The 20,182-nt window shown below is 42.8% G+C and overlaps 1 protein-coding gene across 6 annotated transcripts in view; it reads left to right on the top strand.

The window, feature by feature from the left end:
* ADGRD1 (adhesion G protein-coupled receptor D1) overlaps positions 1 to 20,182 on the top strand; it is a 247,263-nt gene that overhangs the window by 140,071 nt on the left and 87,010 nt on the right. The window lies entirely within an intron of this gene.

Genomic DNA, 20,182 nt, shown 5'->3' with positions numbered 1-20,182 from the left:
GCAGCTTCAGCATTGGGGAAAATAGTCAGGAGGAAACTACATTCTTTGGTAAGAATTCTATATATTCCAGGGCAGGAGAGTAAACAGCAGGCAGGCAGAAGAGCTGTTCAAGCTTGTGACGGGGTTGGGACTCACCACCGCAGCACCTCCTGCTGTTCACTCTGGGAATTAGCTCAGTTCATGCAGAGCACCCTCTGCCGGTGGTGTCCTGTCCATCTCTCACCCTAGATTGGCATCTCAACCCACGTTGCTCCCAGCTTGCACCGTCCTCTTCAGGACACTGCCCACTGCCCTGGTCTCACCCCCTTCCAGGGGTTTGGTGTTATCAGCAGTTCTTCTCTTTGCCCCAGCCACAATGGCCAACCACACCCCAAAGTCTAACCCTTTTTGGCAGGGGTCCAGTGCAGTCTGTGATGGCCGCTCCTAATGGCCAGGTGGAAGTGCAAGGGGGGGACCCAGGCCCACCCTCTACTCTGGGTCCTGACCCAGGGTCCCTTTGGCAGCAGCCTTCCTGCCTGCCCTCCTTCTTTCCCTTTGTCCGTCTCTCTCCCTGGGCCGTTTCCCCTTCAGCCCCTTTACATCAGCTAGGCCCTTTTTTTCCCCACCCCACCCCACCCCACCCCACCCCACCCCACCCCACCCCACCTGCGCTGCGCTGCGCTAGTCTCCTCACACAGGAGACAGACCTTCACCCTCTGAAAGCCTGGGAGAGACTGCCTGCTCCCTTCATGGGCAGCCTTTATATAGGGCCTAATAGCCCTGATTGGCTGGCTGTAATACTGGCCCTGATTGGCTCTCTAACAGGCCCTCCCTGATTGGCTGCCGCCTTGCACAGCCGCTCTGGCCTTTTGTAGCCCAATCTGGCATGGGGGTGGGGCACCGCCCCACCACAAAGCTAAAGGACAATGTTGGCCTAAGGACAAATGGATATACACTGGCCATGAATAAATTTAGGCTTGAAATTGGAAGAAGGTTTCTAACCATCAGAGGAGTGAATTTCTGGAACAACCTCCCACTTAGAGTTGTGGGGGCAAACAACTGAGCTAGCTTTCAGATGGAGCTTGATAAATTTATGGATGGGATTATGTGCTGGGCTGACCGCAACAACAGGGGACTAGTCTGAATGACCCAGAAGGTCCCTTCCAGTTCTGTGTCCTGTGTTCCTATGCAGTTCCATCTCGGAGCTACTAAAACTGTTTGCCTTTCTTTGGTAGGTTTTTCTTTTTTTAGCCACATCTCAGATATTTAGAGTGAACAATTTGCCATTCACAATCTGAGAAAGAGACAGCTTCTCCAAGCAGTGCAAAGCCAGGATCTCTCTGAGCCGGCAACGTTGGAAATCAGAGACACCCCTGGGTAATAACCTGCTATGTAAATTCTTACAGTAAGTGTATCTAATGATGGAAAATGCACAGAAAGTGGAGTGAAGACTTGTTAGTTGACAGCAGAGTGCCAAAGACAATGAATGTTTCTTCTGAATTTCTCAAAGCTTGAGCAGAAAATGGCAAAGGGAAGCAGGTGTTCAAGAGACTGGATGTGCAAGCATTGATTGCTATTAAAGGCTATGGCAAGCCGCTGGTCCAGCAGGGGGATTTTTACCTGGAGAATGGATTTCTACAGTCTGCCTTCAGATTTTGTTTTGCTTTGTTTATGTTCATAATTCTGAGAATCACACTAATGACTAGTTTCAGAGGAACAGCCGTGTTAGTCTGTATTCGCAAAAAGAAAAGGAGTACTTGTGGCACCTTAGAGACTAACCAATTTATTTGAGCATGAGCTTTCGTGAGCTACAGCTCACTTCATCAGATGTTTACCGTGGAAACTGCAGCAGACTTTATATACACACAGAAATCATGAAACAATACCTCCTCCCACCCCACTGTCCTGCTGGTAATAGCTTATCTAAAGTGATCAACAGGTGGGCCATTTCCAGCACAAATCCAGGTTTTCTCACCCTCCACCCCCCCCACACAAATTCACTCTCCTGCTGGTGCTAGCCCATCCAAAGTGACAACTCTTAACATAATCAAGTCGGGCTATTTCCTGCATAGATCAAGGTTTTCTCACATCCCCCCCGCCCCCATACACACACAAACTCACTCTCCTGCTGGTAATAGCTCATCTAAACTGACCATTCTCCAGGTTTAAATCCAAGTTAAACCAGAGCATCGGGGAGGGGGGGTAGGAAAAAACAAGAGGAAACAGGCTACCTTGCATAATGACTTAGCCACTCCCAGTCTCTATTTAAGCCTAAATTAATAGTATCCAATTTGCAAATGAATTCCAATTCAGCAGTTTCTCGCTGGAGTCTGGATTTGAAGTTTTTTTGTTTTAAGATAGCGACCTTCATGTCTGTGATTGCGTGACCAGAGAGATTGAAGTGTTCTCCGACTGGTTTATGAATGTTATAATTCTTGACATCTGATTTGTGTCCATTTATTCTTTTACGTAGAGACTGTCCAGTTTGACCAATGTACATGGCAGAGGGGCATTGCTGGCACATGATGGCATAGATCACATTGGTGGATGTGCAGGTGAACGAGCCTCTGATAGTGTGGCTGATGTTATTAGGCCCTGTGATGGTGTCCCCTGAATAGATATGTGGGCACAATTGGCAACGGGCTTTGTTGCAAGGATAAGTTCCTGGGTTAGTGGTTCTGTTGTGTATGTGGTTGTTGGTGAGTATTTGCTTCAGGTTGCGGGGCTGTCTGTAGGCAAGGACTGGCCTGTCTCCCAAGACTTGTGAGAGTGTTGGGTCATCCTTTAGGATAGGTTGTAGATCCTTAATAATGCGTTGGAGGGGTTTTAGTTGGGGGCTGAAGGTGACGGCTAGTGGCGTTCTGTTATTTTCTTTGTTAGGCCTGTCCTGTAGTAGGTAACTTCTGGGAACTCTTCTGGCTCTATCAATCTGTTTCTTTACTTCTGCAGGTGGGTATTGTAGTTGTAAGAAAGCTTGACAGAGATCTTGTAGGTGTTTGTCTCTGTCTGAGGGGTTGGAGCAAATGCGGTTGTATCGCAGAGCTTGGCTGTAGACGATGGATCGTGTGGTGTGGTCAGGGTGAAAGCTGGAGGCATGCAGGTAGGAATAGCGGTCAGTAGGTTTACGGTATAGGGTGGTGTTTATGTGGCCATTGTTTATTAGCACTGTAGTGTCCAGGAAGTGGATCTCTTGTGTGGACTGGACCAGGCTGAGGTTGGTGGTGGGATGGAAATTGTTGTGGTGGTGGGATGGACAGTGGGGTGGGAGGAGGTATTGTTTCATGATTTCTGTGTGTATATAAAGTCTGCTGCAGTTTCCACGGTAAACATCTGATGAAGTGAGCTGTAGCTCACGAAAGCTCATGCTCAAATAAATTGGTTAGTCTCTAAGGTGCCACAAGTACTCCTTTTCTTTTTACTAATGACTAGGAGTGTCACATTTCTGAGCTGATGACAATGAACTGTCTCTGTAGGGGTTTTGGTTTAGACCTTTTTCCTCAATGTGATTTCAATGTTATTATCTCCTAATGATTATATTGGAGAAGAAAGCAAATTGACATTTATAAAAAAAAAAAAGACAAAGATCCTTTGATTCCTCTCAGTCTGAATGGCTGATGGGTTAGATTCCAAAGGAATAAAAGAAAATATAAAATGCCCCACTCCACACACACCATCAAGGCATTCAGGTGATACCATCAGCCCTGAGAGTTCATGTCGTGTTCTTGGCCCCAGGATCCCAATGCAGACTTATAGTCTAATATTTGACCTAAAGATTTACGTATATTAAGGTTAACATAATGCTGCACATGGTTAAAAAGCTTCTCTGTGGTTAGTTTCATTTCTTTTTAGCCTTCCATATTCCAGGTCTCTGTCTTTTGTTCTCTACTGCAATAAGAGCATGAGCCAAAGTCCACTGGCTTCAATGTACTTTGGATCAGCCCTGATCTCCCCCACCTTGATAGTACTAATCCATTTCTTTCCATACCCAATGCTTTCTGAAAGCCACATACACATTTTTATGTATACTTTTCTAGGTCACTTTATTAGTAGGACTTTGGATACCAAATTATAATAATAAGGTTGTGATGCAGGGAGCGGGGAGTGTTGACCTGGGAATGTGGCAGGGGAGTTTCACTGGGGATGGGATACCTGAGAGCCTATAACCTGAGCCGGGAGGGGGAGGGGGAGGTAACACCTCTGCCCTGGAAACCGGACAAAGGCTGCAGGAGAGAGCCTGCTGGGGCGGGGGGGGGAAGTGGGGGGCGTTGGTTGGTTTCAGTTTGGTGCTGGGTGGTGGAATGCAGGGAACCCCAGCAGTCTGAGCTCCCTGCCCCGCCCCCAGAAGGACTTGAATGAGGGGTCCTGGTGGTACCCACAAGCTCTGTTTTAGACTGTGTTCCTATTGTCGAATAAACTTTCCGCTTTACTGGCTGGCTGAGAGTCACAGTGAATCCCAGGAAGATGGGTGCAGGCCCTGGACTCCCCCACACTCTGTGACAAAAGTAAAGACCTTTCTTTGTGACGGGGCTGTGCGTTTAGGTTGTGCAGGAACCTATCTCAATATTTGTGTTTGTTTGTCCAATGGACTTTATTTTGCCCCAGGGAGCCATTTACAGAGTCAAAATTATATGAGCTATGATCTTCCCACAGTGTTTTCTCATGAGGAACTGAAGTGCCATGAGAATAAAAATATCAAATGCTTCTTTTAGAGCTGTATCGGCCAGACTCTCCACTGGGCTTAGTTTTGGCTGAGCTCAGCACAGCTGGGGGTCTAGCAGGGAACTGGTTATGGGTCCTTGATTCTCTGGCTATACCTCTGCCCCAGGGCAGGTTTGACCAGCCTGGGAGCTGCTCTAACTTATGACTGCTGGTAGTGATCCCCAAGAAACCATTCCCCACGTAGGCATGCGAAAGTATCCATATCCCCATTTGTAGATGCAGAAACTGAAACACAATGAGGTAAAGAGGTAAATTTTAAAATCTGGAAGCATAAGCTATACATCCTGAAATGAACCAGCACCCTTATTACAGTGCCCGGGGCAGCAGTTCATGGTGAATGGGGGCTTGGAGTGCCATTAGCTGAAGCTGAGAGCTTGGCCTACAAGTGTGCTTGAGCACTATTGCACATTTCAAACTAGTTTGAGCAACAGCAAAGACACACAAAGACAAGTCTTGCCAGAGCACTGAGTGCGAAGAAGGAATACTAATAATACTGCTGATCAGCTCAACAGCCATTTATATAGTTTAGCTGCCTTCAGTGAATGCCAGGAATTAACACTTGTAACAATTTTATTTCAGGAAAGAAGTAACAATGCTGGAAAAATTTGCAACCATGTGGCACTCAGATGTTAGGCTGGCACCAGTCTGTTAGCTTAGTGATGAATTGGCACCAGGCAAAGCTGAAATTATTTGTCTTTATCACTCTGCTGTTATGTCCATATCATGCTTGGCTGACATTCAGGTTTGCTGACTGAAACACATTTATCATATTGGTTTAAGGTTGAGAAGTAATAACATTTGCTAGAATTTTGTAACGAGTAGGCATTAATAAATAAAAAAACCCTATAAAGATAAGCCAAATATTCTTTAAAGGCCAAATTTCCCCCTTAATTTCATTAGTGGAGTTACATGGATGTAATTAAAGTCAGAACACGGCTAGAATTTGGAACTCGAGCGAGAAAAAAATCTGTTTACCTCTGTAATCGTGTTATTAAAAATAAGGCTGCTATAAATGAAGCCATATATATGGCTTTGTCTGCCTAGATTGGGCATTCTGAATATGCTGGGCAGATATTAACTAATTAATCTTGACAACAACCCTGGAAATTCAGTAAATATTATGAGCCCCCTTCTAAGCAATTTGTCCAAAGCCACGCAGCAAGTCAGTAACAAAGCTAAGATCTCAGGAATTCCTGGCTTTGTAACTCCTTGCTCAGCCTACCAGACCGTACTCTACTGCAGGCTTGGGGCCTGATCCAAGACTCATTGAAGCCAGTGGGAGTCTTTCCATTGACTTCAGTGGGCTTTGGATCAGGCTTATAATGGCTACTACCCTGCCTTTGAGTAGTGATGCAGTGATGGCAGCCAAAGAGATCTTCCACCTAGTTGAAGAGAATTCAAGGTTAGGGTTACCTTGACTTAAGTTTGCTTTTTGCTGGCATAAACCAGAGCGCAAGGCACCCACAGTGGCAAGGCCCCCCTGGGTGTGATTGCAGTAATGCAATATGGTGGCAATCCTTCCTACTGCCTGGAGAGAGCTAGCGCAGCCTGAAAGGTGGGTAGCAGTGGCATGTTGAGGTATGTGTGTTGATGTGGGGAAGCATTTTCTCAGTACCTCTCCTCGGCAGCCTCTGTTGGCAGCACTCCTATTGAAACCCCATACGAAGGCAAGTGGTGGTGGACCTTCCTGCCCCAGTCCACCACCAGGACACAACAGTCCTTGCCAGTTAAGGCAAATCCAGCCCCAAATAATCTGACAGCTTCAAGCACAGGGGGGAGAAAGAGGAGCATAAAATATGCACATGGTGGAAAGTTAAACTGGAGCCTGATAAATCTGATGCTGAAAGAAATTCCTGCTGAGGAGGAGCATGTCTGTCACAAGGAGCTTCTGAGGCAGCAGAAATGAAAAATAATGAGCAAGCCACAGTCCAAAGAAAGCTAAGGCACAATTATTTTATTTTGGGCAGCTCCACTTAGACTTATCAGCCAGTGGTGCCCTCTGTCAGGTGCCAAGGAACATGCTAGCTGTCTGGCAGTTTTTATTTTTACAATGATCCAACAAATACGCATCATGCCAGGCTATTTGTACCATCTGTCACATAAATGTCATTTTAGCAAAAGGAGGGTGGACACCTGGGGATATCAGTGCTCAGACACCATTTGAAAGGGGAATTGCTGGCTTCTGCAGCAAAATAGGAGCCTTTATGGCCAGGAGATTGGCGCAAGTGTGACACAACAGTTCTCTTTGCGAGTCCTAGAGTATTCGTCTGAATTTTCTCCCAAGTGGTACCTCTCCTTTCACATTCTCTCTGGCATTACTGAGAATCCAAAGGGTGTGGGAGATGAATGTGAAAACACCAGGGCTCTGTGCTGAGTAAATGCTAGTTGATAGTCCAAAGGAAATGGTGCCACATGACATGGTGACACTAAAAAGCAAGTTGACAGAGATTCCTCCATGACACACTTGAAGTTCACATGTGGATTTACATTTCTATTTCATGTGGTTCTGAGCAAAGTGCATATAAAAGCCCTGGCTGCAGATGAATTGCTTTGTTCTCTTTGCCTCTTTAATGTCTTCAGCTTGTCAGAACAAAAAGAAAAGGAATGTCATGTCTTTGTGAAGCTGCACCTGTACCAGGGGCCATTGCCATGGTGTTCCTCCCATACCAGGCTGTGGTCCAATGTACCTATTGCTGGAACTGGCATGGGTGAGCCCAGGCCCACCCCAAGCTGAAAGACCCCTCCCTCAAACGAGGGGGAGGAACCACTGAGCCCAGTCAGCAAATGATTATGGGGGACAAACAATGAGAAAACAAGGACTGAAGTGAAGGTCACAGGGCCAGCAGAAGGGATCCAGTGGGGAACACTGAGCAGAGAATGCTGGAGAGCACCACAGTTTCTCAAAGGGGTCTGAGGAGATAGTGGATGTGACCCAGAGGAGCTCTGTCAGGATGCATGAAGTGACAAGGGACTGGAAGTAGGCCCCAAGGTCACGGAGCGGTCCCCCCGTCGAGCTTCCTCCTCCTCGTATGATGAATGGCCATCTTGCCATTGACAGGAGGAGGTGGATGAGGAGCACTTGCAACACTGTGGGGCCACGTACGGTGCATGCAAATGCAAGGAGGGGTGGGGCGACGTGCAGCAATGACACACCCTACACAGATGTGCACCAAAGACTCCCTTCTGTGGCCCAGTGTAGAGGGCAGACCCATCGGCTACTCTCTAACCAGTCCCACAGCCAGCCCGCAGACAAACCCCTGGAGGCCTGCAGAGCCATCCTACCTAGCCTCTGCTTTCTGCCCATTCCCTGCATAATGCAAACTCAGCATTTTTTACCATTGTAGCATCAGAGAAGGAAACGGGGTTTATCTATAAGTGATGCAAGCAGAAAGGGATTCTGTTTTCTAGTGCCCTCTACTTACATTGTGAGCTTTTTAGGGCATGGACTGTCTTCTTGTTATGTGTTTGTACAGAACCTAGTACAGTGGCGTCCTCCTCCATGACTGAAGCCCCTAGGTGCTACCTCAACACAAATGCAAACAATAATTAACACCACCATCGCTATGCCCACCAGTTTCTGACAGTAGATTACTTATTAGCACAGTTCATTGATTCAGGTTTTAGACCTCAATCTGGCAAAACACTTAAAGCGTGTGTTTAGTTTTAAGCATGTGGGCACTCCTATTGAAATCAATTTAAGCAAACTTAATGTGAAATTATCACCTTGATTTAGGCTCAGAATAAAGCATGGTGGATTATCAACAGCACATCATGGGGTCATTGCTTGCAAATAACCACAGACCCACACATGTACTGTATACTACAGAATTAATTGCATGTAAACAGTCTTTAATTTTTAATGATAGTTGATGATTACATCCAAAGAAAATATTAGAAATCTTCCTTGTGGAAATTCTTTGTAATACCCCTGGAGGAAGGAGTTTGTCACAGGAGTAAAATATCAAGGAGAGTTAAACAAAATGGAGCAAAATCCTTTTGTTATTCAGACATAAAGCAGGGGTAATCCAACTCATCACCTCCACTGAAGTCAGTGGTAAACCAGGGATGAATTTAGCCTAGTCTGCTTCTATAGATCCTTTTTAGGTAACCTGTAGCTGTGAGAAATTGCTTGGTACTTAATCAAAGTAATAATGTTAAAATCCCCAGTAGAAATAGGGTTCAGATGATTAAAGAAGCGTTTTGCGTTTCCGTAACTAACAAATGACTTTGTTTTTCAACCTGACAGTCTGTAGTGCTTGTTCCATAATTCAGAAGGGGGACTCAGTCAGTATGGTTCAGACTATCTGTCAGGAACCACAAAAGCATGTACGAACGGGGAAAAATATGAAGCTCCAGATCCTGCAGTTGGAACTATGTTGGCAGACCCTTGTGTCTATAGGAAAACCTGGGGCACAGAGACCTGGCTGTAGGGATCCAATTGCAAAATCAGAGCCATAACATTCTCTTTGTGAAGGTAAGTGGATGGTTTTATTTTTTTACTGTTACAGGTTGATATAGGTGACGCCAGTTTTAGATGGCATGGGTCGTGGAAGAAGAACGAAGTAATCTTTAAATAAAGTGTGTGTGCGTGCGTGTGTGTGTGTGTGTAAGTAAATGTATGGGTTTGGAACGTTATTTCCTTAAAGCAGATACTGCAGTTTTTACTAATCAAATACCACACTCAAAGGACCTGAGCAGTTACAGTCTAAAATGATAGCCTGTCTTCTCAAACTTTGTAGCAAGCTGAAATTCAAATTATGTGCTGTAATGGGACAATAAGTAATGGGACAATAAAATGGAACTGTCATGGCTTTCTCTCTGATCCCTGGTGTGCTGCAATTAATACTTTTCAGCCAGTTTCTCATTGTTGGGGATGTGAAAATGTCCTAGCTCAGTCATTTTTCCTTTGTGTTGCATATTTGAAAATTAGGTAAGCATTGTCATATTTTTCTCCCTTTTAATGACCAGTGACAGTAGCCAAACAGATCTTTTCAGACAGTTTGGACAAGCCTTACCCATCCAGTGAACAAAGACAAATCTGCCATCTCCCTTGTAGTTGTTCCAGGATTCCTCTATAAACAGATTTTCCCCCCTCTTTAAATGTTATCGTTGGAGATTTGCCATTAAAATGACCCTTGGATGAAAACAAGCCCTTTTCTGAAAATGGCATTGACTCTTAGAGGTGTCTTCTGCATTTTTTCATTTTAGTTGGGATTTCTGTGTATCATGTTTATTAGATCCCAACTTTTATCCACCTACAAGTTCAATGTGGATTTTTAATTATTTTTTTTTAAATCACAGGCATCATTCCTCTACCACACGATTGCAGTTCTGCACTAGCATAACTCCATTCATTTCAATGGGGGCCACTTGCCTATACACCATAAATACCTCATGTAGGGTGACCAGATGTCCCGATTTTATAGGGACAGTCCTGATTTTGGGGTCTTTTTCTCACATAGGCACCAATTACCCGCCACCTCCTGTCCCGATTTTTGACACTTGCTATCTGGTCAGCCTAACCTCATGATCCGTTCTCCTGTATTCTCTGCTTGCAATCATGATTTCCATGGAGTTATATAGAGACAAAACTAGAATAATGCATTGGTGAACTGAGCTTATTTCTCCTTCGAACGTATTTGTTGGTACTCAGATGACGGAGTGAGTGCTTGGCGAGTACTGAATTTCCAGTGGCAGAGGAGAAAGCTCACTGGTTTTTGTTTTTAATTTTTGGAAGGGCAGAAAAACCTAAAAGAACTATAGTGTAGTTCAAGTAAACTCTTCTGAATTAGGAATACTGACTAAAAATGCCTTTTTTATCTGCATACTGAGCAAAATAACACGGGCGTCCTCCACAACAAGGGTGGATGGTCCAAATCAATGCACTGTGTCATTTAGACAATTGTTCTTCTTGCAGACTAAGTTGTCGTCTTCTGGGTCTTCTTCCCAAAAATGTTTTGTAATATTGCGGTTTGATTCCAAACTACTCTGTACTGCATCTCATCATAAGACACTCAGTGGGTGATCTGCCCTACCTCTGGCCCTTATATGTATAATGGTGTATAGAGACAATGAATAAACAGTCAGGGATCAGGGGAAAATTTCTCTGGTGCAGGAGCAGCATGGGGACAGCCTAAGTGACTGTGTGCTGCTTTCCCCTGCTCTCGTCCATAAGCCCTGGTGTATGGGGGCATGCTTGGGTCAGGGCCATAGTACCAAGTGCCATAGGAATTCTGGGCTGCAGTGCAATCCATAAGCAGCTATAGGCAGGCTGTCATAAGTTAGAGCAGATTTGAGACTTTTATAAATTATGTCATGTGACGATTTGGTCTCTGGAGCAGTTGAGAATCCAGAGGCCTCAAAGATGACCTAAATGTACCATTATCCTGACCCCCAAAACTGTGTCTTTTGTGCTGTCTCTCACAGAGGCCATAGGACTGAATCTGCCCTTCAAATTACAATGCACTGCTTGGTGTAAAGGGCAGCGTGAGAGCATCCGTATGTGTGGCTCTCTCTGTGCGGCTGGGTGTGCACTCACAGGCGTAAACACAAATTACAAAGCGGGAGTGTACCACTACAGAGACACTCGTGTCCTGAAATGATTTGTTGCTGTCTTAGAGCAGATACTGTGGAATTACAGTGAAGATAGAAACAGTCTCTGCTACTTTGAGCTAGCATAGCTGTTGGTTTAGCTCAGCTAGTGGGTCACTTTCCTAGAAGCCCAAGGAGCCATGGTTTTGTATTTTTTCTGTCAAACTACATTATTAATTGGCACAGATGCCGGCTCCTCTAAAGATGTACCCAGCAGTGACCACATCTGCTTGTGGTATAGGAACCTGTTGCTCTTGCAGCAGAATTGAGCTCACTTTTACCCCATGACACAAGCTGGGAAACGTAATGTTGCTGCTTTCCATGTTGATATTGCTACATTTTTATTGCTTCCTCCTCCCACAGAAGACTTAAACAGCGAGTGTTCGCAGAGAAACACCACAGTTCTGTTTTCTGTGGGTCTTTATAGGGCTGGCAGAGCTTGGAGAAGGCTAGAATTCTTTCTTTTTCTTTCTTTCTTTCCGTCTGTCATGCAGGGTGGGCCACTGTCAACTCCTGATGGCCCTAAATTCTAGCATGTATGGTTTCTAATTGCTTGTTGTTATTATTTATTATTTATGGATTATCAATTTGTAATGTGGTGGTACTTAGGAGCCTTAGTCATGGACCAGGACCCTATTGTGTGAGGCTCTGTGCAAACACAAAACAAAAAGACAGTCCTTGCCTCAAACATTTTACAGTCTTGATGCATGGTCTCAGCTGTCCTGGTCTCACTAATATTCAGACTTCTGTCTTCTATCTTCCCTCAAGGGAGGTAGTGTGCTCTTATGGTTAAATTAGGAGATTGGGAGTTAAAGAGATTGGGGGGCCAGATTCTGGGCTTTATCCTCCTTTGAAAACTCAGCCTAAGAGTTTTGTGAAAGACACAGCCCTTCTTTCCCCAACCGAATGGTCCCTCACTGAGTTTTCTTCCCCTTGTGGGCCTCTCCCCTGGACTTCCTTGATCTGGCCCTTAATTGTGAAGAAGGAGACGAGGTATCAAGTTTATTCTGCTAGAAGCAGAAAGGGAAGAAGCAATCAGATATATAGCTTCCTGGTCTGTGGGCAAAAGTAGCTCCTTCAGTTTAACAGAGGGTAAATATTATGCTAGATTTTCCAATTATACCAGACTGGCTGAGAACATTGTAAGCCGTAGGCCTGAAAGAAATAAAGAGAAAAATCAAGAAAGAAGCAAAACAATGTGTGCTACATAACCAGACTTACAAGGATGGGCTTATAAATATCTGCCTCACTGCTCTCCAAACACTATAATAATCTGGTGGTAATATTTCTTTGCAACTTGGCTCCATCCTCCCTACAGCTCTTCCTTACAGCTTCATTTAAACTAAAACCTCTCTATGTGAAAAGTTTAATGTGCAGATTACCTACTGTTTGATGACATCTTTCCCAGAACTCTTTTAAAAGACTACAAGGTCTCTTAAAAATGCTAATTAATAACTCGGCAGAAACCTTTGGAGACGTTAAGATTCGACTTGTCACAGTGAAAACTTTTTTAATAAGCAGCTGTGCAGCTGGGCTGCTGTGAAGAGAATGCTTCTTTAAAACATGACAAGTCCCCTCTGTAGCACTTTATGTTGATCGCTAGGAGACAGCGAGCTAATGGAGAACATGAATTCAAAAGCAGAGCTGCTGGAAACAGCTGCTGTTGAGTGTCCTACTGCATAGTGTGACTCTCAGATGCTCCTTTACTTTATTCGTTTGGTATCTGATAAATTGTGGCTTCATTAAAAGAGAGTCTCTATTGACTCTGTGTGGTGGACTTTTTCTTCTTTAAGTAGAAATTGTACAATGCCTGTGAGTTACATACTTACTCCTCCCAACAAATTCTCCCCACAAATTTCATTTTGTGCATGTCAAAGACATACTTATGGTCTCAGCAGGTCTATTTCCAAAGGGAGCCTTATAAAGTAAGCTCAGAATGTTAATTTGAAAATTGTAGTCCAAGATCCCTAAGCAAAGTGCTCTGGCAAGCTGAAGGAAATCAGCAATTTGTATTAGTTGGTATTTTGTTACTGTATAAATAAACCCCCCTCTGGATTGAAAGTCAATTTTAGCAACCTTTCTGGAAGCAATCTGAAACATTTGCCTCATCAGCCAGGGCCGGCATTGCAATGTCTCTGAAATACTCTTGCCACCAAAGTTAATTATTCATCCCTTTCTTAATTTGATTAAGATTGCATTTGAGAGATGCATCTGCAATAGGGGCAATTGGTACCTAGTTTTTAACCCAACAGGCAGAAAAAAATGGTTTCACATGACATTTATTTTTGTTGGCACCTATTTAGAGTTGATTTACACCTAGGATGCAGTAGCCAGATTGTCTCTTGGTAGATTACAGTTCAGTTGTACAAATAGGGTCGCAAAATATGTAATTGTATGTGACTTCATGATATTAATGATTCTTTTGAGAACAAAGGTTTTTATAAAGGCTGACCAGAGGGGGCAGTGAAATATAACCTGCTACTGTGTCTGCATTCAGAGCAAGACTATAATTACCATGCCCCTCATTTCTACCAGACAGTCAAGGGAAAAAACAGCCTCATATTTTTATGTACGTACCATATAAAAGCAAAATAAACCCAACCCCGAATCCAACACAAATCTTCCTCTTCTTAAATAATTTGTCTCACCACACAAGGAAAAACACAGGGTGTATTTCATACCAGTAAGTAACATTATAAAATGCAAACCCTAGTTTTGGGTAACATTCTCTACAGATTGCATTGTGCTCAGGGATCTTTTCTTGAGATCTTTAAAATCACTATTTTTTGGGCCTTTTTTTTTAAGTCAGGAACTTGTCTTTAAAAAAAGACACATTGATAATTGGAAAGAAAAAGGACAAAATAGTTTAACAAATCAGCAAATGCCATTGGTTTTGGTGGCTATACTTGTAAAACTGTCAGCTGAAGTCTATAGCATTACAGATGTCTTCAGGATCAAAGCTGACAAAACACGACGCAAGTCTATAAGGTTTGGAAACTCAGCTCTCTGGCACTTTGTCTCTAAAGACAAATATTTTATATTATGAGATTTTTTAAAAAAATAATGTTTTAATTTAGTGCTTTAATTTAATTTAGTGTGAAAAATTCTGGCCTGTTTGGTCCCTGTGTACAAAACCAATAAATATCTGGGGAAAAGTCCAAAGAAAACATGGGGATCAACTAATTGTGGGGGACAAAGATTGAGAAAGAAGGGACAGGAGTACAGAGTAAGGCCCAAAACGAGGGATCCAGAAAGGGGCATAGAACAGAGAGTCCTGGACAATGCCCACTGCCCTGAGAGAGAATCTACGGCAGTGGTTCTCAAACTTATCTGATTCTGCCCCCCTTCTTTGTGTCTGTAGGCGTTTACGCCCCTGACCGCCACCCAAGCACATGTGCTGATTAAAAAAACAAACAAACCATGCAATTCTCACTAAATATTAAAAACAGTAAGGCATTGATTCAGACAGAGCCAATGATCCATTGTAATAAGAGCAAGTCTACACTGTAGTTGATGCTTACAACTAAATGCACACACTGCGTCATAGCAAACGGATTCACGTACAGATGGCAACGACTTTGTATAATGATATGCAAACTTAACAGAAATCTGTCAAAATGCACAGCGCCATCTAGAGTCAAAGGCACAGCACCATCTGAGGACCTGCTATGTCTGGAGGAATCAGCTTTGCTAGTTAATTCATTCCTCTGGGTAAAATTTGCTGTGTGCAGTAAGATATTTTTTCTCCCCTAAAGCTCCCCTTCCCCTCTGAATACATTCTGCCCCACACTCCTGTTGAGACCTCTGATCTAGGGAATCAGTGAATGCCAGTTTGACGGCCCTGGAGACTGAATCTTCTGTTTAAGCACAGAACAGATACAGCCTGGGTAAGCACAGTGTAATGTGCCCGAGCTCTCACCTGGAGGAGCCAGAGAGGATACTTCATAATTCCACGGCCCATTCAGTCTTTGGACAGTCTGAAGGGATCCCGAACATGATTGCCAGTTAGTGCCATATGTGCTGGTGGTTTCTGTGATCTGGCACTTGTCTGTTGGGAACTAGATTTATATCAACAAATTAATTTTGTAACAATTTTTTAGCCACCCTTAGCTGGATTTGAACCAGTAACACAGAGGTGAAAGATATATTCTGTCCCATCATAGAATTATAGAAATGTAGGGCTGGAAGGCACCTCAAGAGGTCATTTAGTCCATTCCCCTTATGCTAAGGCAGGGTTAAATATACCTAGACCATCCCTGACAGATGCTTGTCTATCCTGTTCTTTAAAAACTCTAATGATAGGAATTCCACAACCTCGCTAGGTAACCAGTACCAGGTTTAACTATCCTTATAGCTAGAAAGTTTTTTTCCCTCTAATAGCCAAATTAAATCTCCCTTGCTGCAAGCTAAGCTGAATACTTCTTTTCTGACCCTCAGTGGACCTGAAGAACAATTGTTCTTCCTCTTCTTTACAACAGACTTTATATATTTTGTCCCATCCCCCTTAAGCGTCTCTTCTGTGACTAAACATGCCAATTCTTTCAACCTTTTCCCATAAGTTATGTTTTCTAAATATATCTTAATATTAACAACAATTATAACTTGCATTGGGTAATATTTTTGATTAGTGAGTAAAATTGTATTCGTTTTTTCATTATCATCATCATGATAAAGATAAGAGAATAAATGTTGTGCCTTAGGATTTCCAGGTTAGTTTTGTCCTTACAAGTCTCTGGAGTCATCTAGTCCCCTGAAACTTAGAGATAATTTTTTTACAGCCATGCAATGACTTTTCTTTCTTATGAGTAAATAACTGGGAAAAAATATCAGCAGAAAATAGATGCATTCAATAGATGGATACAGCTATGAAACTGTTGAGTGTTTTTGCTATAGAGTTATGGGCATTTTCAGGGAGAAAGCTGTCAACATGGGGAAAAAAAAGATGGAAGATCATCTGGACATTGAGCTTTTGTTTTGAGAGTCTGTAAAGAGTGCCACTAGGAAACATCTGTATTTTATGTATTTATGATTACTAACACCCAAGGCTATATCAACTTTCAACTTTCTACAGAGCGTTACACTGTATGAAAATGACCCATACAGTCAGAGAAGTCATGAAGCAAAATCCGTCACAAGCAAGGAAAAATTCTTTGGTGAAATGGAACAATCCTGAGCCTTGGTCTCATCAGAATTCTTCACAGATTGCTCAGGGTTGCCCTTGATGCTCTTTAATCTTCTTTCCTCTAGTTAGCTTCTTTGGAATGAAAAAGAAAGCCTTATGGTACAATATAATCTAGCTGCATCATTAATGGAACAGATGGTCATTTTTGTCTTGGACTACAAAATTGTATAGCTAGGTATCTGTCCTTTTTGGCAAGGTTACCTGCTTGAATTTCATGTTATACAATAAGCGATATTAAAAATCTGAAAAATCCACAAAAACATGACGAGGGGACAAATTTAAATGAAATCAGTGTATTAGGAATGATACTCTGTTTCCCCTCACCCTCAGGAAACTGTTTCTTTGTAACTCATGGTGCATGGTCATTTGTGGTTCCAGGTCCCCTTTTAAAAAAATATGTATGTTATGTTTCATAATGAGATCTATGTCTGGTTGGAACGTGTCATTGAGATAACAGCAGGTATGTGCGAGAAGGCAGGAAAGAGCTGGTGCTTGAAATATGGCATATCTACTCTCCCGCACTATTTTCTATGGCTATTCCAGTCTTCTGGAATAAGGCCCTGAGCCCCAGAGATCATCCCATGCCTTCCTATAGCATTGCATCCCACTCCCTGGAATTCACGTGGTAAAGAGCTTTTCTGTGTAATACCCATGCCCATTGATCACTATTGTTACTAGTTGGCATGTAAACTTCTCTGTGTCTGTCTCTGATCTGATGGTTTAGTTTGTTTGTTTGAATGATAGCAGCCCACACATTTTTTCCAGCATATCCATGTGGCTGAAGGAGTATATTAATGGAAGATTGAGTACCAGAGCTTTGCCAGAGGCAGATCATTACAAGACAGAGCTGGGGATTTATTAAGGGCCTAAGAGGCTGAGTACTTTCAACTCTCCATGGCTTCAGTGAGCTGAGGGTACTTGCCACCTCACAGAACTGGGCCCTAAATGAACCATTTTAGGTTTTAATGTATTCCTCACATCAACCGTTGTTGTGGACAGTAGTTTTCTTTTCATTCCTTGTTCTGAGGAATATAGGTTCAAGCCTGGAAATTCTAGATGCATGGAGCTCTCCTTGCCTTTAATAGGACTGAGAGGTGTTGGGTGATTTGGAGTGTATACGTCATCTTAATTCATTACTGTGGATAATTTCTGAGACTCATAAATTAGAGATGGAAAAGGCTTGTTAGGTAATTCTTGTTTATCTTTAACTTAACAAGAGTGAAAAAACTGAAGGCTTTGCCTTTATAAAAAAATAAAATAAAATAACCTATGTTTACTTACTTCCACTAGGTGGATCCTCTGGCTCTCATATATTGACTCCCCAGACATGATAATAAGAGGCTACCTTTCAGTTACAGCCCTTATCTGCATTCCTTAATGCAAATAGTATCCCATGGTAGTGTAAATTTCAATCACTGGTGAGCAACTGTGACCTCTGGGGTGGGCATTTTCTGGCAGTTGGTGTCTCGCTGGAGGTATGGAGAGCCCAAAGCAGAGCTCTTAACCACTAGGAAATGTTGAGCCCAGTGGTCCTGTTTATCCAGTTGAAACTTACACGGTAAAATCCTAGCTCCTACAAAGCCTATGGACCAGCAGGTGCCCCATAACAAAAGACATGAATGTCCTAGCAATCAGGGGATATGGTCTGTATGTTTTGTGCATGTACATCCCTGATCCAGAAACATCTCCTAAACTTTGCCCACCTCCCCCACAAATTATTCGTATTGCAGGAGTAATCTGAGGGGGATGGCACACAAGGGGGCACAGTTGGGATGTTTTTGTAGGGTTAATGTGCACTCCTCTCTGTGGTCCAACATTTTGACTCCATATTTGGAGCTAACCAAGTCAGTGGCAAGAAATGTGTCTTGTCTCTGGCTGAAAGAGAAAATACGAAAAGGCCATATCACATTTCCTGGGGACTGTAGTATCATAGCAACGGTTGTCTGTCTCACTCCTGTGCTGCTGTATCATTTAATGCTTCACAGCCTTTCCTCAAGGGTGGAATCCATGCCACTGGAAAAATTACTGCCCATGAATTGGTACAGTTGTTGGATAATTACAGTACAAAAAATGTATATCTACAAAATACACCATTATTGACTCTATTTAGAGTGAACGGTTGCTTCTGCATAAGAATACGGGATTTTATCTCCCCCTTCCCCCCCCAAGGACTTTTAATGGAAAGCTAATTATTAAAGCTGGTGAGAAATTTTTTGTCAAAATGCTTTTTGTTGGAAAATGCTAATTTGTTGAAACTGAAACCCTTCATGATGAAGGATTGGTTTCCACAAATTTCCCACATCAAAAAAATTATGCCAAAAAAGTGTCAAGATTATTAAAACATCCTAATTTTATTAAAACATCCCTATTTCTACATTTTTCAAGTGACAAATTCACTTTTTTTGGTTTGAAACAACCTTTTGTTTAGAAATATAAATTAATTTGTTAGTTTTTTAAAAAGTGAAAAGGCCGTAATTGAAATGAAATGTTTTGAATTATCTAAACAAAACATTTTGTTTGACCGGATCTAGATGTGGAGTTTATGACTTTTAAACTGATTTAGGATGGGGAATTTTTTATTTTTAATTCTTGCAGGATGGGAAAATGGTCCCCTGCCCAACTATCCTTTACTATATGTTAATAGTGCCTGGCTCCCTTAACTAGATGTGGCTTTTCTTGTCACTTTTCCTCCAAACTGAGGACTTTACATGGAAAATGAGAACACTGTTCCTGAATAATTTATGATCAACAGCAGAAACAGAGACTTTGTTCTACCCTAGCACTTGTGTTGGCAAAACTTTTGTTGGTCACAGGGGGTGTGAAAAAACACACCCCAACCTACATAAGTTTCACCAACTAAAGCACTGGTGTGGACAGCGCTGTCAGTGGGAGATTCTCTCCTGCTGACATAGCTACTGCCACTCATTGGGGGTGGTTTAATTATCCCGGCGGGAGAGCTCTCTCCTGTCGGCATAGCGCAGCTGAAGCAATACAGATTTGCCGCTGTAAGGTCCGTAGTGTAGACATAGCCAGAGTCCCTGCCCTGAGGAACTAGAGAATATCCATGTCACAGAATGCATCACCTTAATGATCACCCTGATTAACATGGAGAGGCCAAGGATTCAGTGCTTATGGAAATTGAATTCCTTCTTTGCCCCTACAGAAGGTCAGAGTTGAGGGTGATGTGAGATGTTCACATTTCTGCTGCCCATGCTTTAGCTTGTTCTGTGATTCTGTGCAGGACTTCATATCACTAGTGTCAATCTGGCTTCTTTAATGGGCACTACAAATACGACACATAAAAAAGATTACAGTATTGTTTGGAAACCACCTGTAAGCAGTCATGATTTACTGGCTGCCTTGGTTTGTCAGGTCTCACTATTGCGGAGCACTGACAGCATTTATACGATGTAAGTTATTGCAGTGTGAGAGCATTTGCAAAGTGTCATAAAAGTTTTAAAAAAGCTAAACAACCCTTGCCTTTGCTTGTACAGCCTGGATAAACTGCTTTCTATTGCGTTATCTAATCTCAGGGTTGACACTATCACAGCAATGTAGATTAAACCGAACCTCTTCTGAGGAAATACAGTCGTAGGAAATATAAGAGAGGAACCAAAATGACACAGAAATCTGAGAGCCCATGGTGTTTGACTTTAGGTTCAGATAGTTCAATACATTTCTCTTGCTAGAACTTGCTGATATAGGGAAGTG

The sequence above is a fragment of the Lepidochelys kempii genome, chromosome 15 (assembly GCF_965140265.1).
Source record: "Lepidochelys kempii isolate rLepKem1 chromosome 15, rLepKem1.hap2, whole genome shotgun sequence".
Taxonomy (NCBI): Eukaryota; Metazoa; Chordata; order Testudines; family Cheloniidae; genus Lepidochelys; species Lepidochelys kempii.
The sequence above is the reverse complement of the archived record's forward strand: the minus strand, read 5'-3'. Positions and strand labels throughout refer to the sequence as shown.